Source organism: Protopterus annectens, chromosome 2.part2 (assembly GCF_019279795.1).
Source record: "Protopterus annectens isolate FY-2018-M chromosome 2.part2, PAN1.0, whole genome shotgun sequence".
NCBI classification, from domain to species: domain Eukaryota; kingdom Metazoa; phylum Chordata; order Ceratodontiformes; family Protopteridae; genus Protopterus; species Protopterus annectens.
Window position 1 is genome coordinate 221,618,908 of NC_056730.1, and position 19,356 is coordinate 221,638,263.

The following is a 19,356-nucleotide window of genomic DNA, read 5'->3' on the forward strand; positions in this document are numbered from 1 at the left end:
CCCGGGGTAAACCTACGATCTCCCATCCACAGGTCAAGATTTCTCTTGAACAGAGCCAGTGAGGTGCTCTGCCTCACATGGACCGGGATTTTATTCCACAGCATAGGGAGTCTCTGAGTGATAAATCTATCCCTCCAGCACGTCCTATTTATATCCATGCTAAGGTTTAAGTGGCTTGCTCTAGTGGTTTTGGTGGATTTGGATTTTTTGAGGTGGAGCATGTCCATTAATTCCGGGTTGGACATGGCCTTGTATGACAGGCACATGTCACCTCTGAGCAGACGGTATGTGACTGAATAGAGCTGGAGTTTCTTCAATCTGGCAGCATATGACAGATTTTGGAGTCCCTTTATCCTTTTGGTGAGGAACTTTTGGGGACTCTCCAATTGCTGCAGATGTCGGGTGAGATACATCCCGAATGGGGCATTGTACTCGATCATTGGTCTGATAAGTGAAGAGTACAGGGAACAATGACCTCACTAGATCTGGATGTGAATCCCTTCATGATCAGGTGGGCAATGTAGAAGGTCTTTCTAACCACTTTAGCAACATGAGTGTCAAAAGAAAGGCCACTGTCAACCTGGGTCCCCAGGTCCCTGATAACCTCTTCTGTGCTTAGTGGATTGCCACCTATATGGTAGCTTGGGGTTACCTTGTTTTTCCCGAAGGGTATGACTATACATTTTTTGGTGTTTAACTTTAGGCCATGGCTCTGGCACCAGCTATCTGTTTCCATGAGTCCCTTCTGAAGGATATCCGTGTCCGATGCACTTTCCACTATGGCGCCCAGTTTGCAATCGTCTGCAAACTTTGTCAGCCAAAGTCCTCCCATGTTGGCCTGTACTTCTGAGAAGTAGATGCCGAACAATAGGGGGCCAAGGACCGAGCCCTGTGGGACACCACTTGCGACCGGCTTGGAGTCTGACATAGCGCCAGCAACTCTAACCCTGTGGGTTCTGTCCTTAAGACAGTTTGCAACCCATCTTGTGACATATGGGTTTACATTTAAGCTGGTAAGTTTTTCTACAATACCCGAGTGGGGTATTGTGTCGAAAGCCTTTGCAAGGTCAAGGTAGGCTGTATGGACTGCCTTTCCCTCATCAATGGCCTTGGTGACTGTTTCGAAGAAGTTGACCAAGTTCAAAAGGCATGATCTGCCCTTGATGAAGCCAAACTGGGTCAGGTCCAATGTCTGCAAGTCCCCTATATCTTTGTTTATGAGCTCCATTATGATCCTCTCCATAGCTTTGCAGACTAGACTTGTTAAGCTTATGGGGCGGTAATTACCAGGGTCTGTAGAGGCACCACCTTTGTGGAGTGGGGCCACAGTTGCCATACGCCACTCCTTGGGCACGTATCCTGTGGTAAGGCTGAGATTAAACAGCTGCCTTATGTGCGGGTTTAATTCCTCATTTAGCTCGTGTAGCACACAGCCGGGGACACCATCCGGTCCCATTGATGCTGTGTTTTTAGCTTTAGAGAGAGCAGCTTTCACCTGCACATTTGAGATGTCTGGGAGGCTACACTCCACTGGGATAGTTATCTTTCCTTTAGGGGGGGAGAGGGGGGTGAAGTTTGCACTGAACCTGTCTGCCAGTATGTTGGCAATGTCGTTGGGTTCAGTGATTTTTGTATCATTTTGGACTAATTTTGAGCATATCTGGGAGTTTCCACCCAGGTTCCTAACATAGCTGAAAAAGGCCTTATAATTGTCCTTTGAATCCATGGCAATTTTTCTCTCAAAAATGGCCTTAGTTGATTTTATGAGTGCTCATATTTTTTTACTAATAATGATCAGTGGTGACTTCCCTTTTATGGATTTTGTTCTATCATGTAATAGCTTTCTCCTCTTATTGTAAAGTTTGTTAATGGCTGGGGTCCACCAGACTGGACGTTTGCCCTTTGTGGAAAGAGTCTTGGTTTTATTTGGGATTGCCTGATCCATGCAGTCCTGGAGGTGTTCATAGAAGGCATTTGTAAGGGCTTCCACAGCTTGGGTTTACACTGGCTCAGGGGCCTTGAAGGATACCATACCAGTCTTGAGTAGTGTGAAGTTTGCTTTAGAGAAGTTCTTCACTGTGGTCTTTTTTGTTTGTGGTGGGGGCGGGATGTGGATTTCCAGTGAGATTAGTTTATGATCAGATCTCACCAATGAGGGATATACTTGCGGTGTGGAGCATTTTGTCCCCATGTTTGTGATAATGAGATCTACTATATTTTCTCCTCTCATGGGAACAGTGACTAGCTGTTCCATCACAGGATTGAAGTCATCAAGTAATGAGAAACACTTGAGTTTAAGACTCCACATCCTTAAGAATATTCATGGTAATGCAAAATGTATCATGCTACACAATTCCTAAGTTGATAACAGGAATATTTAAAGTCTGACCCTATTAATCCCCCCATCATTGTAGGCTTTGTCCAGATGTGATGCTCTAAGAGGTTGCGAGAAAGGATCACGGCCCTGGAGCCTGACTCACCCTGGGAAAGGACAGCTCACATATGACAACCACTGGGGTGTCTGTCAAACAGCTGTGACTGTGCCACTGCTAGGCCAGTTAATGGGATGTTGCCCAAATCCATATATTACCTGTGAATATGAGTATGACGCATGTTTGTCTTGCAAAGCTAAGAGACATATAGAGGGCATGTGCATAGTAAAGTACTGTTGCAGATTTGTGTTGAACTGCATGTGATATATGGAATTATTAAGATTCAACTGTACAGTGCTCTGCTGGACAATAAGCACATTTCTGACTATCTGTATTCACAAACACATATACCTGTGTTATGTCAGCCAAACCACTGGCAAGTCTGTGAGCAATGACAATGTAACATAATAGTCTATTTATGACTGGTGGACATCTTGCAGGTTATCACAGTAATGTCAAAGCCTACTGTACAATCAACTTACTAATGTATGGTGCAGCTATATTAATAAAGTATCAATATGGATATCTCTTTTGTCACCCATTTATGTGCGTCATTGTCCAGATGTACTGCTACAACAGTTTGAAAAGTATGACTGGGTAGCAAGACTGTAAATACAATGTGCCATACTAACATAGAATAGTAATGTATACCAGGTATCCCCTGAGCACATGTATCTATGCATATGTTCAGCTGGAAGGCACAAAACTAATCACATGGGTTTAAAGCAGTCAGGTACATAGGCTGTGCATGTTGTACACTTGTGCAATAGTGTCAGTGCATACAACAGACATAAATCTTTACAGCTACTGGTTGTTGCATTAACCTGACACTGATATGGATACTACAGTAGGCATTATTCTCAGGTAGTAATGAGTGAAGTATCTACCTGTGTTATGACCCACTGCCCATCCCCCCACTACCAGCTATATCAACACCTATATACAGTATATATCACAAGTGTACATACCGCTGTTGGAATGCCAGGTTTGTGTGCTGTATATGCTGTATGACTATCAGACCACAGAAAATCATTTCATAATGTTTCTCATCTTGTGACCCCTGACCTGTACACTTCCATTGAAAAACAATCAAAGGTGTTTCTAGGAAGGTAAGCAACTATTGCCAAGTGAAGATGTGCCATGGTGTTAGAGTCCAAACCAAGACAAATGAATGCTGTAACCATCTTAAGAGGTGCATACATAACATATCAGTTTAAGGATGCGCACACTCATTCAACTGGCTTATTGTACTGATTATTTCCATATGCTTTCACAGACCAGATTGTTGTGTTTACAACTGAGTAGTACAGGCTATAGTTCACATTAAAGGTGGGAATTGTTTTGAAATGAGTTGTATCATGTTTCAATTGCACAAATACCAGGCATTGTAATTGGGGTGTGTAGCCTTTATATCCACTGTAGCTATATGGACTCAGCAGTACCTGACTTGTATAACCAGCCTCTACCAAGTTAGAGTAATCCTCTTTGGTGGACAGCAACAATGTACACACTACATAATAGGTTGCTATATTGGCTATACAGGGACACATAGGTGCAGTCAACAACTTGGAAGCAAGTCCACCTCTATTAGAGCAAGCATGTAAGTTCACAGATGACTTTCTGTAAGCCTGACTATGACTACAAATCAGACATATTCACACCACCAAGGACAATTGCAACAGTGTCTCCATATATGTTGTCAGTCTCAGAGGAAACAGCACAATTCACCCTGTACTGGGGGTAAAGCACACATCATACACACATGCCATGGATACAGGCAACCTGCATCAGACAGGTTAGGTGGGCACACAGCCACCCTGTCCACCCCAGTTGTACAGGGGGATATGCACATGAACCACACTCCTTCCTTCAGCTATGGTGAGCATGCACATACTGGCTACTGATGGCAACAACACCAAATCTCCATGGGGAATAATAACATCACTGTCTGCCTCCTACATGAACCCAGGCATGTGCTCATAGCTCAATCACAAATCACTGTGAAACACAGAACTGCCACCATCCACACACCATCCACATGGAAGATGGCCACTATCAACCCTCTACACATAAATGAATGGAGAAAAGAGGATTATACAATTAAGTGTTTAACATTGGGGGAAATAAGATAGCTCAGGGCCAGAAGTGTAATGCAAGCTGCTATTGTCATGATAGATTATAGGGTTATAGTGTAGTTTTGATTATTTGCAAGTAATATGTACTGTTGATGTGCATTTTGACAACCGTATGGGGTCCTGTGACCTTTTTCCTGTTTATGTCTTCCAGGTAACATGCAGAGGGCTCGTATACCAGCAGTCTCTGTCAGGAAAATTGAAATCATCACCCCATATGTGATCGAACATTATGCCCTGTTATTTGGACAGAGAGCAGAAGATGGGCAGGAGAGGGCCGCCCTGTGGAACACTTTGACCCACAGGGTAAATGAAGCTGGCCTGTACAGCAGAATTTATGGGCAGGTGCACCATTGGGCCACAGACTTCATCTGCCATGCCCGTCAACAGGCTGCTGCTGTAATGAGGGACTGGCTAGCCACAGGTGGGGGCCCAGCCATCCAGCCCCCACCTACACCCACCAAGGAGCTCCTCACCAGCCTTGTGGCATCTGCCCAATGCACAAGCCATAAAACTGAGGAAAGCATTGTACAGGTGGGCTGCACACACACACTGGATGAGGATTGTGCAGGTAAGGGCCCAGTGGGGATTAGCACATCAATGTATCAGACATACATATATCTGTATTGTATTAGTACACTAATGTATTAGACATGCACGTATCTGTATTGTATCCACATCCATGTGTCAGGTCTGAATGCAGTTGTGGATGGGGTTTTTTAATGAGCATAGGTGCACATCTATGGTGAGGACAGAACATCATGTATTATTGGGGTTACTACTGTAAATGTGCAGACATGCTGCACCCATCCAGTACCAAGGCCACATGTGAGTCTGCCGACAATACCTCAATCTCACAACTACCTAGGACCCTCTGGTCTGCATATGGGAGAGCAGCCTGAAGCTGGTGAGTATGACATTATTTTGTTGTTTCCTGGCAATACCCCCAGGCATGTGAAGGGCATGCAATTTACCATGCAGACAACTACCAGTAATAGCTATATTGCTTTATGTAATAGCTATATTGCTTTATGTGCATGTTCACTTGTGGTGGGGTTACCTGTATTACATCACAGTGGTCACCACTGGGGCCTATCTGACATGAGTCCAACATTCCTGTAGCATACCTCACAACTTGTCAGTGCCAAAACATCTGGACAGAGCCCAGCAAAGTCGGCTGGACAAATGGCCTAAGGTAGGGATGTGTGTGACACATTGGTGGTATGCAGTGCATATAAATTGTGTAGACACCCCTGTTAAGATGCAAGGTGTTCCTGTTACATACAAATTAGGACCACAATATGTCAGTACACACCTCTTCCAGCCATTAATGTGACCCATAACAGGAACATTTCACTTGTAAAACCAAGCATCTGGACTCATGTATTGCACCTACAAGGCTGGCCACCTGTGAGGGTGTCAGACATCATATCAGCATAATGTTTCAGTCAGGTATGATATCTCATGCTGCTGTATGTGTCAGTACACTCCCTGTGGCCTATTTGGCTACAGTAGCACATACATGGGCATTGTTAAGGAAAACAGACAACGTCCGACCACTTCCACCCACATATAGGTTGCAAACATCTGGATATTCCAAACACATCTGTACAGAGAACTGGACAATGGTTTAACCTGCTGCATGTGAGGCACATGCTGTTACCACACTATATAAAGTTATGCCAGTGGTAGGTGGTCACCAGCTGTGTATGGTACACACATCAAAATGGTATAAGCCACACAAGATATGATCCTCACACACACACAAACAGTTGCCAGTAGGGAGATTATAACTCCTGTCTATCTAGTTGTTCCTACTAGAGTGCTATGCACTTATCAGATGCTCCACAGAACTTATCCATTTTCACCTCCTCCAAAGGTACTTCTAAGGTGGATGGCATCAACAGGACTACTAGATTGGAGTGAGGGGAAGTGTAAAGGGTAGTACACAGGTCAAAAATGGTGTAACCCACACACTTCATGATTCTCACATAAACACACATGCACATCCAAACAGTTGCCAGGGTTTACCTTTACAAAACTGAATCACAGTGGTGCGAATTCTCATATGAGCGACTCATAACCACAAAAGCAAAAGCAGTGACAGTTCCTAATGTTCGAAAATCAGCAAATCGAAAAGCAGATTTGCTGATTTTCAAACATTAATTTTGAAAACAAAATATAATAAGGTTTAAAGCAAGGGGTAAGTGCTCCTGCACCCCCCATGTGGGAGGCTGCACCCCCCACACACCCCTACTTTAATATTCTAACTCCAAGATCGCACTACAGTGGGGAAAGGGACCAGTTCCTGATTCCCACTATAGGGCAATCTGCCCCAAAATGATGAATGTGCAATGAGCATATGTCAATGTGCAGTCATTCATTGTACATTCAAACCTTTTTCAGGTTGGCATTTGCAAACTTCGCCAACTGTCATTCAGACAATTGGTGTTCTCCCTTGTGCAATATGCACAAATGAAGGTAAACAGTTGCCAGTAGAGAGATTAGAACTCCTGCCTGTCTAGTTATGTCTACAATAATGCTACACAGTTATCAGACGTGTCACAGAGCTTATACATTTTCACCTTGTCTAAAGGTACATCTAAGGAGGATGCCCTAGGATTGTTGGTTGTATTTTAATTGACTAATGAATGTGAATATGTCATTGACTGTGATAGTGCTTCTTTTGTATTTAAGTGAATGAATTTAGTTGTGTTTTCATAGTCTGAAGAAGCATTCCTGAGGCAAATGTGAAAGTGCTTACTTTCCTATTTTCTTTGATTAAAACTTTGTACTGCTTCAGCCGTGTTGTAATCTCCGGATTCTGATATAAATTTTCTTGGATTGGTTTTGTCCAGAGACACTTCATCCTCCAGCTGGTACTGCTTTATGATTTTTGTTTTTGGGCTGTCCTAGAGGAACATGGCAGAAGGCATTGCCTTGGAACTTGGATATTATCCAGTCGCTGAATGTGAGCAGTAATATGAGAGACTATAGCAACACAGACTTTGAGCAATTGATTTTTGGTATGAATAATCCTTTATTAGCTATTGAAAGGAAGGAGTTAGAGTATATAAATTGAGAAATGACTGAAAAATATATGCCTGTTGACTTGTTGCAGTTAACAAGAGACTTAGAAACTCTGGTGTTTAAGTTAAAGGATTTGCAGTGGAAAAGAAAGTATATGGAAGCTTGTCTTCATTTTAAGGTGGTTCCTTGAGACCTGCGAGTCTTGAAAATGCCAACTTATGGGACCACTTTTCCAGATTTGTTAGTTAAATGGCAAAGATTAAACTTAGACACCATTTTCAACTATTTAAGACATTTAATTGATTATTTCTCATCACGAGAGACAGAGTTAGCGAGAGTCTATTGAATTGGAGCAAAGAATTAAAACTGCCCTATCTGCTGATAAATATAATGTTTTTGTCAGTGACTCAAATTTAAATGTGTCATTATACAAGCATAAGCTACTTCAGCAAAAAAGGAAGAAACTTGAGAGGGATTGCCATGATTTTCAGAATGGCAATGTTTTTACTTGGCCTAGGGAAACCAGCAATGTAGAGCACAAACAGTATATGCCACTCCTGCTGTTACAGCCAATAATGCTATGAGAGAAGGGGAGACACCTATCTCAGCAGCCAATGAGTTAGAGCTTACTAACAATGGAGGGACTAGGAAGGATAGAGTGATAATGTCAGACATAAAAGGCATGGCTTCAGATCCCTTAGATGATGGTGCTGAACTCAAGAAGAAGGAACTGAGTTCTGGTAAGACCACAACACTTTTTACTACCACATTAAATTTGGGCACCAATGTAACAAGGATGGAAACTGCATCAAGCCCAGTAAATGAATCTGCATTTTTTTTTTTGCTCTATTCCCTTACTCATCAAAGGGCTAAATATCCAACCGAGGAGCTTCAGCCAAGGAAGAAGGAGGAGGAAAAAGTCGGAAGACAGAAAATGACATGTGCAGAAAAAGAACTGGCAGATAGTGAGTGTGAACTAGTTATAAACCTCACAACTATATATTAACTGAAGCTGAAAAGTCCTTGTTAAACAAAGGACTCTCTTTCATACCAGCAAGTGACACTCATTTAACAGACTTTGTTATAGACTTTGTTATAGACTTGAGATGTTTTTCTAGAAATGTAGCATTGAAGCTGTTGTTTGATGGTCGTAACAATAGTGGTTTTAATGGTTTTAGAAAAGCTAGTACTTTTATACCACCCAGCCATACATTATTGGAAGCTTTTGAAAGAGCTTGTGAGAGAGATTTGATTGATTTGTATGCTAGCAATGTTAAGAAACATGATTTTTATAATTTGAGCAATGCAGAGCTCGAAGCATTGAAAGACTTACAAACAAATCAATCCATCATAATCAGACAAGCTGATAAAGGAGGAGCAATTGTGGTTTTAGATAGGGACATGTGCAAAAGTGAGATGCACTCCATGTTAAAAGATGCCACAACATATGAACCTCTCACACATGGACAATTGAACAAATTAGTGTGTTGTGTACATGCTGATTTATATGATATGTTAATGTGTAATGGGATTGATAATGACTTGGACAAGTACTTTCTGGTAGAAAAACCATATGTTCCCACAATTCGTGGTTTGCCAAAAATACACAAATATGGGAGAGATGCCCCCCTCAGACCTATAGTCTCCAATAAAGGGTGGTTGATAGAGTCTGAATTTGATAGAAGTGGTTAATAACATTTCTACTATACTAAGGATACTCAAATTTTCTTAGAAAAATGTTTGATTTATGTGCATTTGAGCAATTATAATCCCGGGGCGTTATTAGTTATGTTAGATGTGAAGACACTTTTTACAGCAATTCTAAATGATGCTGGACTTGATTATATCAGACTATTGTTAGCTAAAAAGGGTGTTTCTAATGAGAATATATTAAAATATTCCCTCTTATTAGATTTGATCTTGAGAAATAATGTCTTCCTATTTGAGAATAGATATTATCTACAAAAAAGGTGTAGCCTGTAGCCATGGGGACACTGTATGCAAATTCTTACACAAATTTGGTGGTGGCACACTGAGAAGCAGTCTATATACATGACACTGTTTTTGCAAAATCCATTCCTTACTATACACATTTTGTAGATGACATGTTTATGGCTTGGGATGGGATGCTGGAGGAATTTGAGATGTTCCTTACTTATATCAATGAAACAACAGATTTTTTAGAGTTTGCTGCAAAGAGTTCTTATGATAAGATTGATTTCCTAGATGTAACCATTTGGAAAAAGGACAACATGATAGAGACAGGATTGTTCAGGAAAGAATGTAGGAGAAATAATATACTATATAGAGATAGTATGCATCCTACCCACATGTATAGGAATATTGTACAGGGACAAGGGTTATGTATCTCCAGATTGACTACCTCAGATGATTTGTGTGATGATGCTTTAAATGAGATGTTGGATGATTTCTCAAGAAGAGGGTATAAAGAAGGACAGAAATCTTTATTAAAAGACAATAGAATGGCTGAGAGGGCCAAAAGCGGGAGACCATTTTTTAATATAGGGACCCAATGAATGTAGGCCCATAAACAGATTAGATACTTCCACAAAGCAGAATAATAGGATGGTTATTCCCTACTCAAATAGTGAGAGGAAACATGATATTTTTATGAAGAATTGGGGGATATTAACAGTGGATGGCAGCATTAGTGAGATTGTAGGAAGGACTCCACGTTATTCGTATAAAAATATCAAGTCATTAAAGAGACTGCTATGTCATAAGAGGGACAATATGAATAGTATACAGTCAGATAGGAAAGGTACCTTTTCATGTAGGGGTTGTAATCATTGTGTTTACATGTTGAATGGTAATACTTTTGAGCATGCTAAAACACGTAGAGTCTTTAAATTTGATCATGATGCTGACTGGAAGTCATGAAATTTTGTATATACTGCTATTTGTAACAAATGTGTTTGTTTTTATGTAGGAAAAAAGAATATGACCCTATGTGAAAGGGTTAGGGAACACATTTACGCGATTAATAAAGGGAATTACCTTGATACGGCACTCTTGTCATAGATAGTACCCCAAAAAGGCAACCCCCCATTTCTCGGTCACCCACGTCCCCCGGAATCTTTTTTTAAAGTTTTTCGTCTACCCTTCTAGCATGTCGAGGGATCAGTTGCTAGTGTCCTCTCCTGCTCAGCTGGTGAACCTGGGAATATTGAGGCAATGTTTCAATTGCCTCATGTACACAGACAACCCTTTCCTCCTCCCACAAAACACAAATACATGCGAGAGATGCAACTATACGGCCAAACTGGAGGCTGAGCTCTCTCAACATAGGACTGGCAAGACCAGTCAGGAGGAGAAGGTTACCACACACACTATAGACCAAGTCTCACATAGTACCATTACAACCTCAAATCATACACATAAACACACAAAGACATACTCGGAGGCTCTGATCAAAAATCTACCAAAACAGCAGAGGCCACCAAAGCAGACACCCAAACAACCACCACCTCAGAACACAACACCATAACACATAGACCTCACAGTCAGAGTGTCAAACAGTCACAGCCCTTAAGGCCAAACACAATGCCAGACACACTAGTCATTGGTGACTCCATAGTCAGACACACTGATGTCCCGCTCACCAGACTGAGTAAGGAGAAGGTCACAGTAAGCTGCCTGTCGGGCGCTAGAATCCGCCACATAACGCAAGCACTCAGGTCTCTCAACAGCAGGTACAAATATGACTCAGTCATTGTCCACGCTGGTGTAAGCGACCTGAGACGCACCTCCTTGGACTACATGAAAAGAGACATTGAGGAGCTCTCTGATTATGTAGCCCAGGCAGGTATGACCCTGACCTTGAGCAGTATCCTACCTTCACCAAGAATGATGCCACAATACAGAGATAAGATGATCAGCTTTAACAATTGGCTTAAACACTGGTGTCATTCAAAGGGGATCCAGTATCTGTCTGCCTGGGATGACATGCTGGACAAGCCACGCTGCTTAAGGGACGGCTTGCACCTGTCACCCTGGGATTCCGGATATTGGCAAAGGCTCTTGCCACCCCATAGTGCCTTTTTAGGCAAGGCTCAAATTCTAAACCTACCACCCTAGAACACAAAAAGGAAAAAACTAAGGGTAATGCTGCTCAATGCCAGAAGTCTAAATCTCAAAATGCACGCACTCGAGGCCCTTCTCAGTATGGAGAACATCGATGTCTGTGCTGTGACAGAAACCTGGTTCAAGGCTCCTGAGAGCACCCCAGCTATCAGGTTTTACCTCATATCATGCGTTCGCCCCAAAATCCGGACAATACCAAGAAAGGAGGGGGGGGTATCCATATTCATCAAGGACACCCACACCTCAAGACTGGTGGCAACGCACGATGCATCGGAGACCATCCAGGTGCAATTAACCATAGGCAAGACTGCTCTGCAAATTGTAGCATGTTACAGGCCACCCTCACAAACTCAGGAAACTCACATGGCCTTCCTGAAAACACTAGAGGGATAAATGTATCACCAAACACCATCATACTAGGTGACTTCAATTACCCTAATATAGACTGGGAACACTACTCAAGCCCAAACACCCTAGCCCAAAAGTTCCTGGAATTCATAAACTCAAATGCCATGGAACAACTAGTCACCATCCCCACAAGAGGAGATAACATACTTGATCTCATCATCACGAACATGGGAGCACAATGTTCAACACCGAAGTATACCCTCACTGGTGAGATCAGATCACAAACTAATCTCGCTGGAGGTCCTCATCCCACCCCACCTGAAATAAAAAGACCACAGTAAAGAACTTCTCAAAAGCCGACTTCACACTTCTAAAGACTAGTGTGGTCTCCTTTCAGGCCCCGAGCGGGAAAACAATACTCAAGCCGCTGAATCACTTATAAACGCCTTCTACCAGCACCTGCAGGACTGCATGGATAAGGCAATCCCAAGCAAAACAAAGACACTTTGTACCAAAGGCAAGTGTCCAGTCTGGTGGACCCCAGCCATAAACAAACTCTACAACAAAAGGAGGAAGCTACTACAAGATAGAGCAAAATCCTTAAAAGGTAAGACACCCTTGATCACTATAAGTAAAAAACTAAGAGCTCTCATAAAAGCATCCAAAGCAAATTTCGAGAGAAAAATAGCTAAAGACTCAAAAGACAATCATAAGGCCTTCTTTAGCTATGTTAGAAACCTAGGAGGAAACTCCCAGATATGCTCAGAACTAGTTCAAAATGATGTGAAGATTACTGATCCTACAGACATTGCCAACATACTGGCTGACAGGTTCAGTGCAAACTTCTCCCCTCCCCAAAAGGAGAGATATCTATACCAAATGAGTGCAGCCCCCAAACATCTCCAGCGCCCAAGTGAGCACTGCTCTCTCCAAAGCAAAAAACACAGCATCCATGGGACCCGACGGTGTCCCCGGCTGTGTGCTCCACGAACTCAATGAGGAATTAAACCCACAGCTAGGACAGCTGTTTAATCAAAGTCTTACCTCTGGATCACTCCAGGGAGTGGCACTGCAACTGTGGTCCCACTTCACAAAGGCGGTGCCTCCACAGACCCTGGAAATTACCGCCCATTAGCTTGACAAGCCTTATCTGCAAAGCCATGGAGAGGATCATAATGGACCTCATAAATAAAGACATAGGGAATTTGCAGACTTTGGATCCAACCCAGTTTGGCTTTGTCAAAGGCAGATCATGCCTTTTAAACTTGGTTGACTTTTTGAAACAGTCACCAAAGCCATTGATGAGGAAAGGCAGTCCATACAGCCTACCTCGATCTGGCTAAGGCCTTGATACAATACCCCACTCGGGTATCATTGAAAAACTCATCAGCTTAAATGTTAACCCATACATCACAAGATGGGTTGCAAACTGGCTGAGTGACAGAACCCACAGGGTCAGAGGTGCTGGCGCCATGTCAGACTCAAAGCCTGTCACAAGTGGTGTCCCACAGGGCTCAGTCCTGGGCCCACTCTTGTTTGGCATCTACTTTTCCAAGTACAAGCAAACACAGGAGGGTTATGGCTGACAAAGTTTGCAGATGACTGCAAACTGGGCCATAGTAGAAAACACATCTGACACAGATATCCTTCAGAGGGGTCTCACAGAAAGGGAAAACTGGCGCAAGAGCCACGCACAAAAGATAAATGCAAAAAATGCATAGTCATACCCTTCGGGAAAAACAAGGTTACCCCTAGCTACCAAATAGGTGGCAATCCACTGAGCACAGAAGAAGTTATCAGGGACCTGGGGACCCAGGTTGATAGTAGTCTGTCATTCGACACCCATGTAGCTAAAGTAGTTAGGAAGTCCTTCTACATTGCCCACCTTATCATGAAGGGATTCTCATCTAGATCAAGGGAGGTCATAGTCTCCCTTTACTCATCACTCATCAGACCAGTGATTGAGTACAATGCCCCATTCGGAATGTATCTGACCCGACACTTGCAGCAGCTGGAGAGGCCACAAAAGTTCCTCACCAAAAGGATAAAGGGTCTCAAAAATCTGTCCTATGCTGCCCGACTGAAAGAACTCCAGCTCTATTCAGTCACTTACCGCTTGCTCAGAGGTGACCTTTGCCTAACATACAAGGCCATGTCAAACCCAGATTTGATGAATATGCTTCACCTCAAAAAATCTAGATCCATCAGAGCCACAAGGGCGGGAGACTTAAACCTCGACATGGCTATTAATAGGACGTGCTGGAGAGATAGATTCATCATCCAAAGACTCCCTATGCTGTGGAACAAAATCCCGGTACATGTGAGGCAGAGCACCTCGCTGGCCTTGTTCAAGAGAAATCTTGACCAATGGATGGGAGATCGCAGATATACCCCAGGAATTACCTCAGTGTCACTGCTCGACAGAGGCACAGCAAAATAATGGGTATAGTTCCCCATACTAAAGGGGTGGCGTAAGCCACAAAACAATGGGCTAGGCTTATAAATGCCCTCGGGCAGATAGCCTAGTATGAACCTATGAACCTATGAACCTATAAGATGAAATCAATGCGTTAGCACAACATGTTTTGAGCAATGATTTCTCCCATAAATTTAGATTTATGGTGTTAGAGTTGATAGATAGCAGTCCTAGGTTAGGTAATCTGAAGAATCAGACTGAACAAGTTGAAATGAAGTGGACTACCAGGTTACAGGTGGACAGACCCCACAGCCTCAATGATAAGGTAATCTTAAAACCCTTTTTTTGCTGCTAAACCTTTACAACATTAGATAGTTTTTAAGAATGAATAGTTCCTGGATAGCATTTTTAACAGTTTCAGTTTTAGATCATATTTTTAATATCATAAGTGTTTGTCTTTTTATATATTATATATGCTGTTTTTAAAGGTGCCTTAGGATTGTTGGTTGTTACTTTAAGTATTTTAATTGACTAATGAATGTGAATATATCATTGGCTGTGATAGTGCTTCTTTTGTATTTAAGTGAATGAATTTTGTTGTGTTTTCATAGTCTGAAGAAGCATTCCTGGGATGAACGTGAAATCACTTACTTTCTTATTTTATTTCATTAAAACTTTGTACTACTTCAGCCATGTTGTCATCAATGGATTCCGATATATATTTTCTTGGATTGGTTTTTGTCCAGAGATACTTCATTCTCCAGCTGCTACTGCTTTATGATTCCTGTAGCATACCTCACAACTTGTCAGTGCCAAGATGTCTGGACAGAAGCCAGAAAAATGGGCTGGACAAATGGCCTAAGGTAGGGACATGTGTGACACATTGGTAGTATACAGTGGATATAAACTGTGTACACACCCCTGTTAAGATGCAAGGTGTTCTTGTTACATACAAATTAGGACCATAGTATGTCAGTCCACACCTCTTCCAGCCTTTAATGTGACCCATAACAGGAACAGTTCTCTTGTAAAACCTAGCATCTGGACTCATGTATTGCATCTACAAGGCTGACCACCTGTGAGGGTGGCTGACATTGTATCAGCATGATGTTTCAGTCAGGTATGATACCTCCTACTGTCATATGTGTCAGTACACTCACTATGGCCTATTTGGCTACAATATCACATACATGGGCATTAAGGAAAACACAGACCACTTCTGACCAATTCTGACCACATATAGGTTGCAAACATCTGGATATTCCAAACACATCTGTACAGAGGACTGTACAATGGTTTATCTGCTGGTTGTGAGGCACATGCTGTTACCACACTATATAAAGTTATGGCAGTGGGAGGTGGTCACCAGCCGTGTGTGGTACACACATCAAAATGGTATAAGCCACACAAAATATGATCCTCTCACACACACACACACACACACACACACACACACACACACACACATACACACACACACACACACACACACACACACACACACACACACACACACACACACACACACACACACACAGTTGACAGTAGGGAGATTAGAACGCCTGCCTATCTAGTTATTTCTACTACAGTGCTACACAGTTATCAGATGCACCACAGAGCTTATACATTTTTCACCTCCTCCAAAGGTACTTCTAAGGTGGATGACATCAACAGAAGTACTAGATTGGAGTGAGAGGAAGTGTAAAGTGTAGTACACAGGTCAGAAATGGTGTAACCCACACACTACATGATTCTCACAAAACACACACATCCAAACAGTTACCAGTAGGAAGATTAGATCTCCAGCCTATTTAGTTATGTCTTCTATACTGCTACGCATTTATCAGATGCGCCACAGAGCTTATATATTTTCACCTCGTCCAAAGGTACATCTAAGGAGGATGAGATCAACAGGACTACTAGAATGGAGTGAGTGGTAGTGTAAAGGGTAGTACACAGGTCAAGAATGGTGTAACCCACACACTGCATGTTTCTTACACAAACACACACACATACAAACAACTGCCAGTAGTTAGATTAGAACTCCTGATTATCAAGTTATTTCTATTACAGTACTACACAGTTATCAGATGCACCACTGAGCTTATACATTTTCACTTAGTCCAAAGGTGCTTCTAAGGTGGATGACATCAACAGGACAAGTCAAAAATTGTATAATCCAGAGAGTATATGATTCTCTCTCTCACACACACACACACACACACACACACACACACACACACACACACACACACATTCGCCAATACTGAGTTTTGAACCCCTATCTATATATGTATTGCTACTACAGTGTTATGCATTTATCACACACACCACAGAGCTTACAGGATGGATGTTGCCCCAAGGTACTTCTAAGGTGAGGAACCTCACCAGCCCTTGTAAATACTGGCACTGGGTGATGTAGTGGTTGAGAGATTTCATAAAATACTCTAACCAACACACACACTTACATTTGCCAGGAGTGAGGTTCAAACCTCTATCAAGATATGTTTTCAGACATTTATTTTACATATTTACCACATGCACCCCTGACCTTACATGGTTTAGGGTTGCCAGCAGGTACTTCTAAGGTGAATGATATCTGCAGGACTGCTAAAGTAGGGCACTGAGAAGTGTACTGGGTGTAAATGGGGCCACAAAATTTATGTACAAACGCATATATAGAGGTATATACACACACACTTGCCAGGAATGAGATTCAACCCCCTACTTATGTAGTTATTGTTTCACATTTATCACACGTGCCACAGAGCTTCTAGGAAGAACAGCATCCAAACATACCTCTAAGGTGAATGACATCAGCAGCCATTGTAAATTATTATATTTTGAAATGTACTGGTTGTGTATGGACACAAAATGCTTCAACATGCAGATATACACACACACACTCACACAAACAGACACACTTTTACAATTGCCGGTACTGAGATTTCAATGCCTAAGTAGTGTTTTGCACTACAGTATTAAACAGTTATCACAAGCATCACAGAGCTTAAATGCTGGAGAGCTGTCCGAAGATATCTTTGAAGGTGGCTGACATCAGCAGCAGTGCTAAAGGAGGTGTAAGGGAAGTGTAGTGAGTATGAATGGCCTCAAAAGCATGTCTCTACAAAGACAGACACACTTTCACAATTACCAAGTCTGTGATTAGAACTCTTACCTAACTAGTTTGCTATACTATAGTATTATGCAGTTATGTCAAGCACCACAGAACTTATGTGTTGGAGAACTGTCCAAAGATATTTTTGAAGGTGAGTGACACCAGGAGCAGTGCTAAAGGAGGGGTAAGGGAAGTGGAGTGAGAGTGAATGGCCTCAAAATCATGTCTTTACAAACACACACATTTTCACAGTTGCCAGGATTGAGATTAAAACACCTGCCTAACTAGTTTGCTACATTACAGCATTACACAGTTATCACAAGCGCCAAGGAGTTTATATGGCTGCAAGCTTCCCAAAGAACTATTTTAGAGTGACTAACATCAGCAGGAGTGCTAAAGTAGGACAATGTGGAGTTTAATGAGTGTGAATATCCTCAAACTCATTCATCTAGAAACACACACACACACACTCACACACAACTTTACATTTGACAGGACTGAGATCACAAGCACCACTGAGACTATAGGGCTGAGGGCTAACAAAAGAAATTTCTACAGTGAATGACATCAGCACATCATGTGATATAGGGCAATGGGATATGTACTGCATGGGAAAGGTCTCATAATGGGATTCTCTCTCTCACTGTCTGTCTCTCTTTTCCCCACGTTTCTGTTTGTGTAGTTTGACATATATTATGTTGGCCTTAGATATGTGTGAGTATTCCTATCCAGAGTGTGTGTGTGTGTGTGTGTGTGTGTGTGTGCGTGTGTGTGTGTGTGTGTGTGTGTGTGTGTGTGTGTGTGTGTGAAGTATGAATGGTGTACAATTTGGTGTGTGTGCACAGACATCTGTGAATAACATATATCTCTTGTCCACTGTGTTGTCAGACATGGGCTTCATTTCTCTAAGTGTAGGAGCATGTCCAGTATGACCTTCTATACTAAGTGTGTGCATCCATTCCAGGGAGAGTTGGACTCCAGTTCAGGGTTTTGTGTGCTACAGCTACACGTAGCAGCCTGATTCTGTAGGATATCTGTAGATAGGCTGCCAATATGGAGACACAATGGGCATAACATACAGGGGGATACTGTCACTATTGCTGTCTGTGCTGCCTGTGTAACAAAGTTGGTTGTAGCATAGATTGTCTGACATATGTACTGTTTTACACTGTGATGTATCATGTCATCAACCGTTGAGAGATGTCATTATTTGCTCACAGTTATTTACCAAGGAAATACAAGATGAATGAAGCTCTGACCAATATTCTGAGGCATATAGACTACACATTCCGGCACACTCCTGCCATTGTGGAGGGTTAGCTGCAGACAATAGACTGCTGGTTCTGTGTTAATGATCCAGCACCTTGGTAGTATGCTGGCTGGGGATCCCTTTCTTGTGCTTTTCTCCACTTAACGGAATGGCCATGTCCTGCTGTGGCCATACCTCTCAGATATACAGATAGACCCAGGTTATTCATAGGCAGGACTCATATATCTGGTCAGTTTACCTTCACATCGTGGTTTACAAGCACTTTTGTGGCTATTTATTCATTGGTTTGCAGTCAGGAGGTAGTATTGGCAGACAGAGTTTCAGACTTCACACACTCCATGAAATCCATGCTTCTACACCTCCCCCCATTATTCTCTCCTCTTCCTAACCTTATGAATGCAATATCTCTGAGGTACCCCTATAGTTGGGCCTTTATCCCAGTAGTAGTTACAGCCTAGTCCACAGTTCTTACTGTAGGACATGGGGAGGCATGCTACTAGCATTTG

At 42.3% G+C, this 19,356-nt stretch overlaps 1 protein-coding gene across 1 annotated transcript in view; it reads right to left on the reverse strand.

Moving 5' to 3' along the window:
- Window positions 1-19,356, reverse strand: part of HCRTR2 (hypocretin receptor 2) — a 1,190,712-nt gene that overhangs the window by 1,080,187 nt on the left and 91,169 nt on the right. The gene's annotated exons all lie outside the window — the stretch shown is intronic.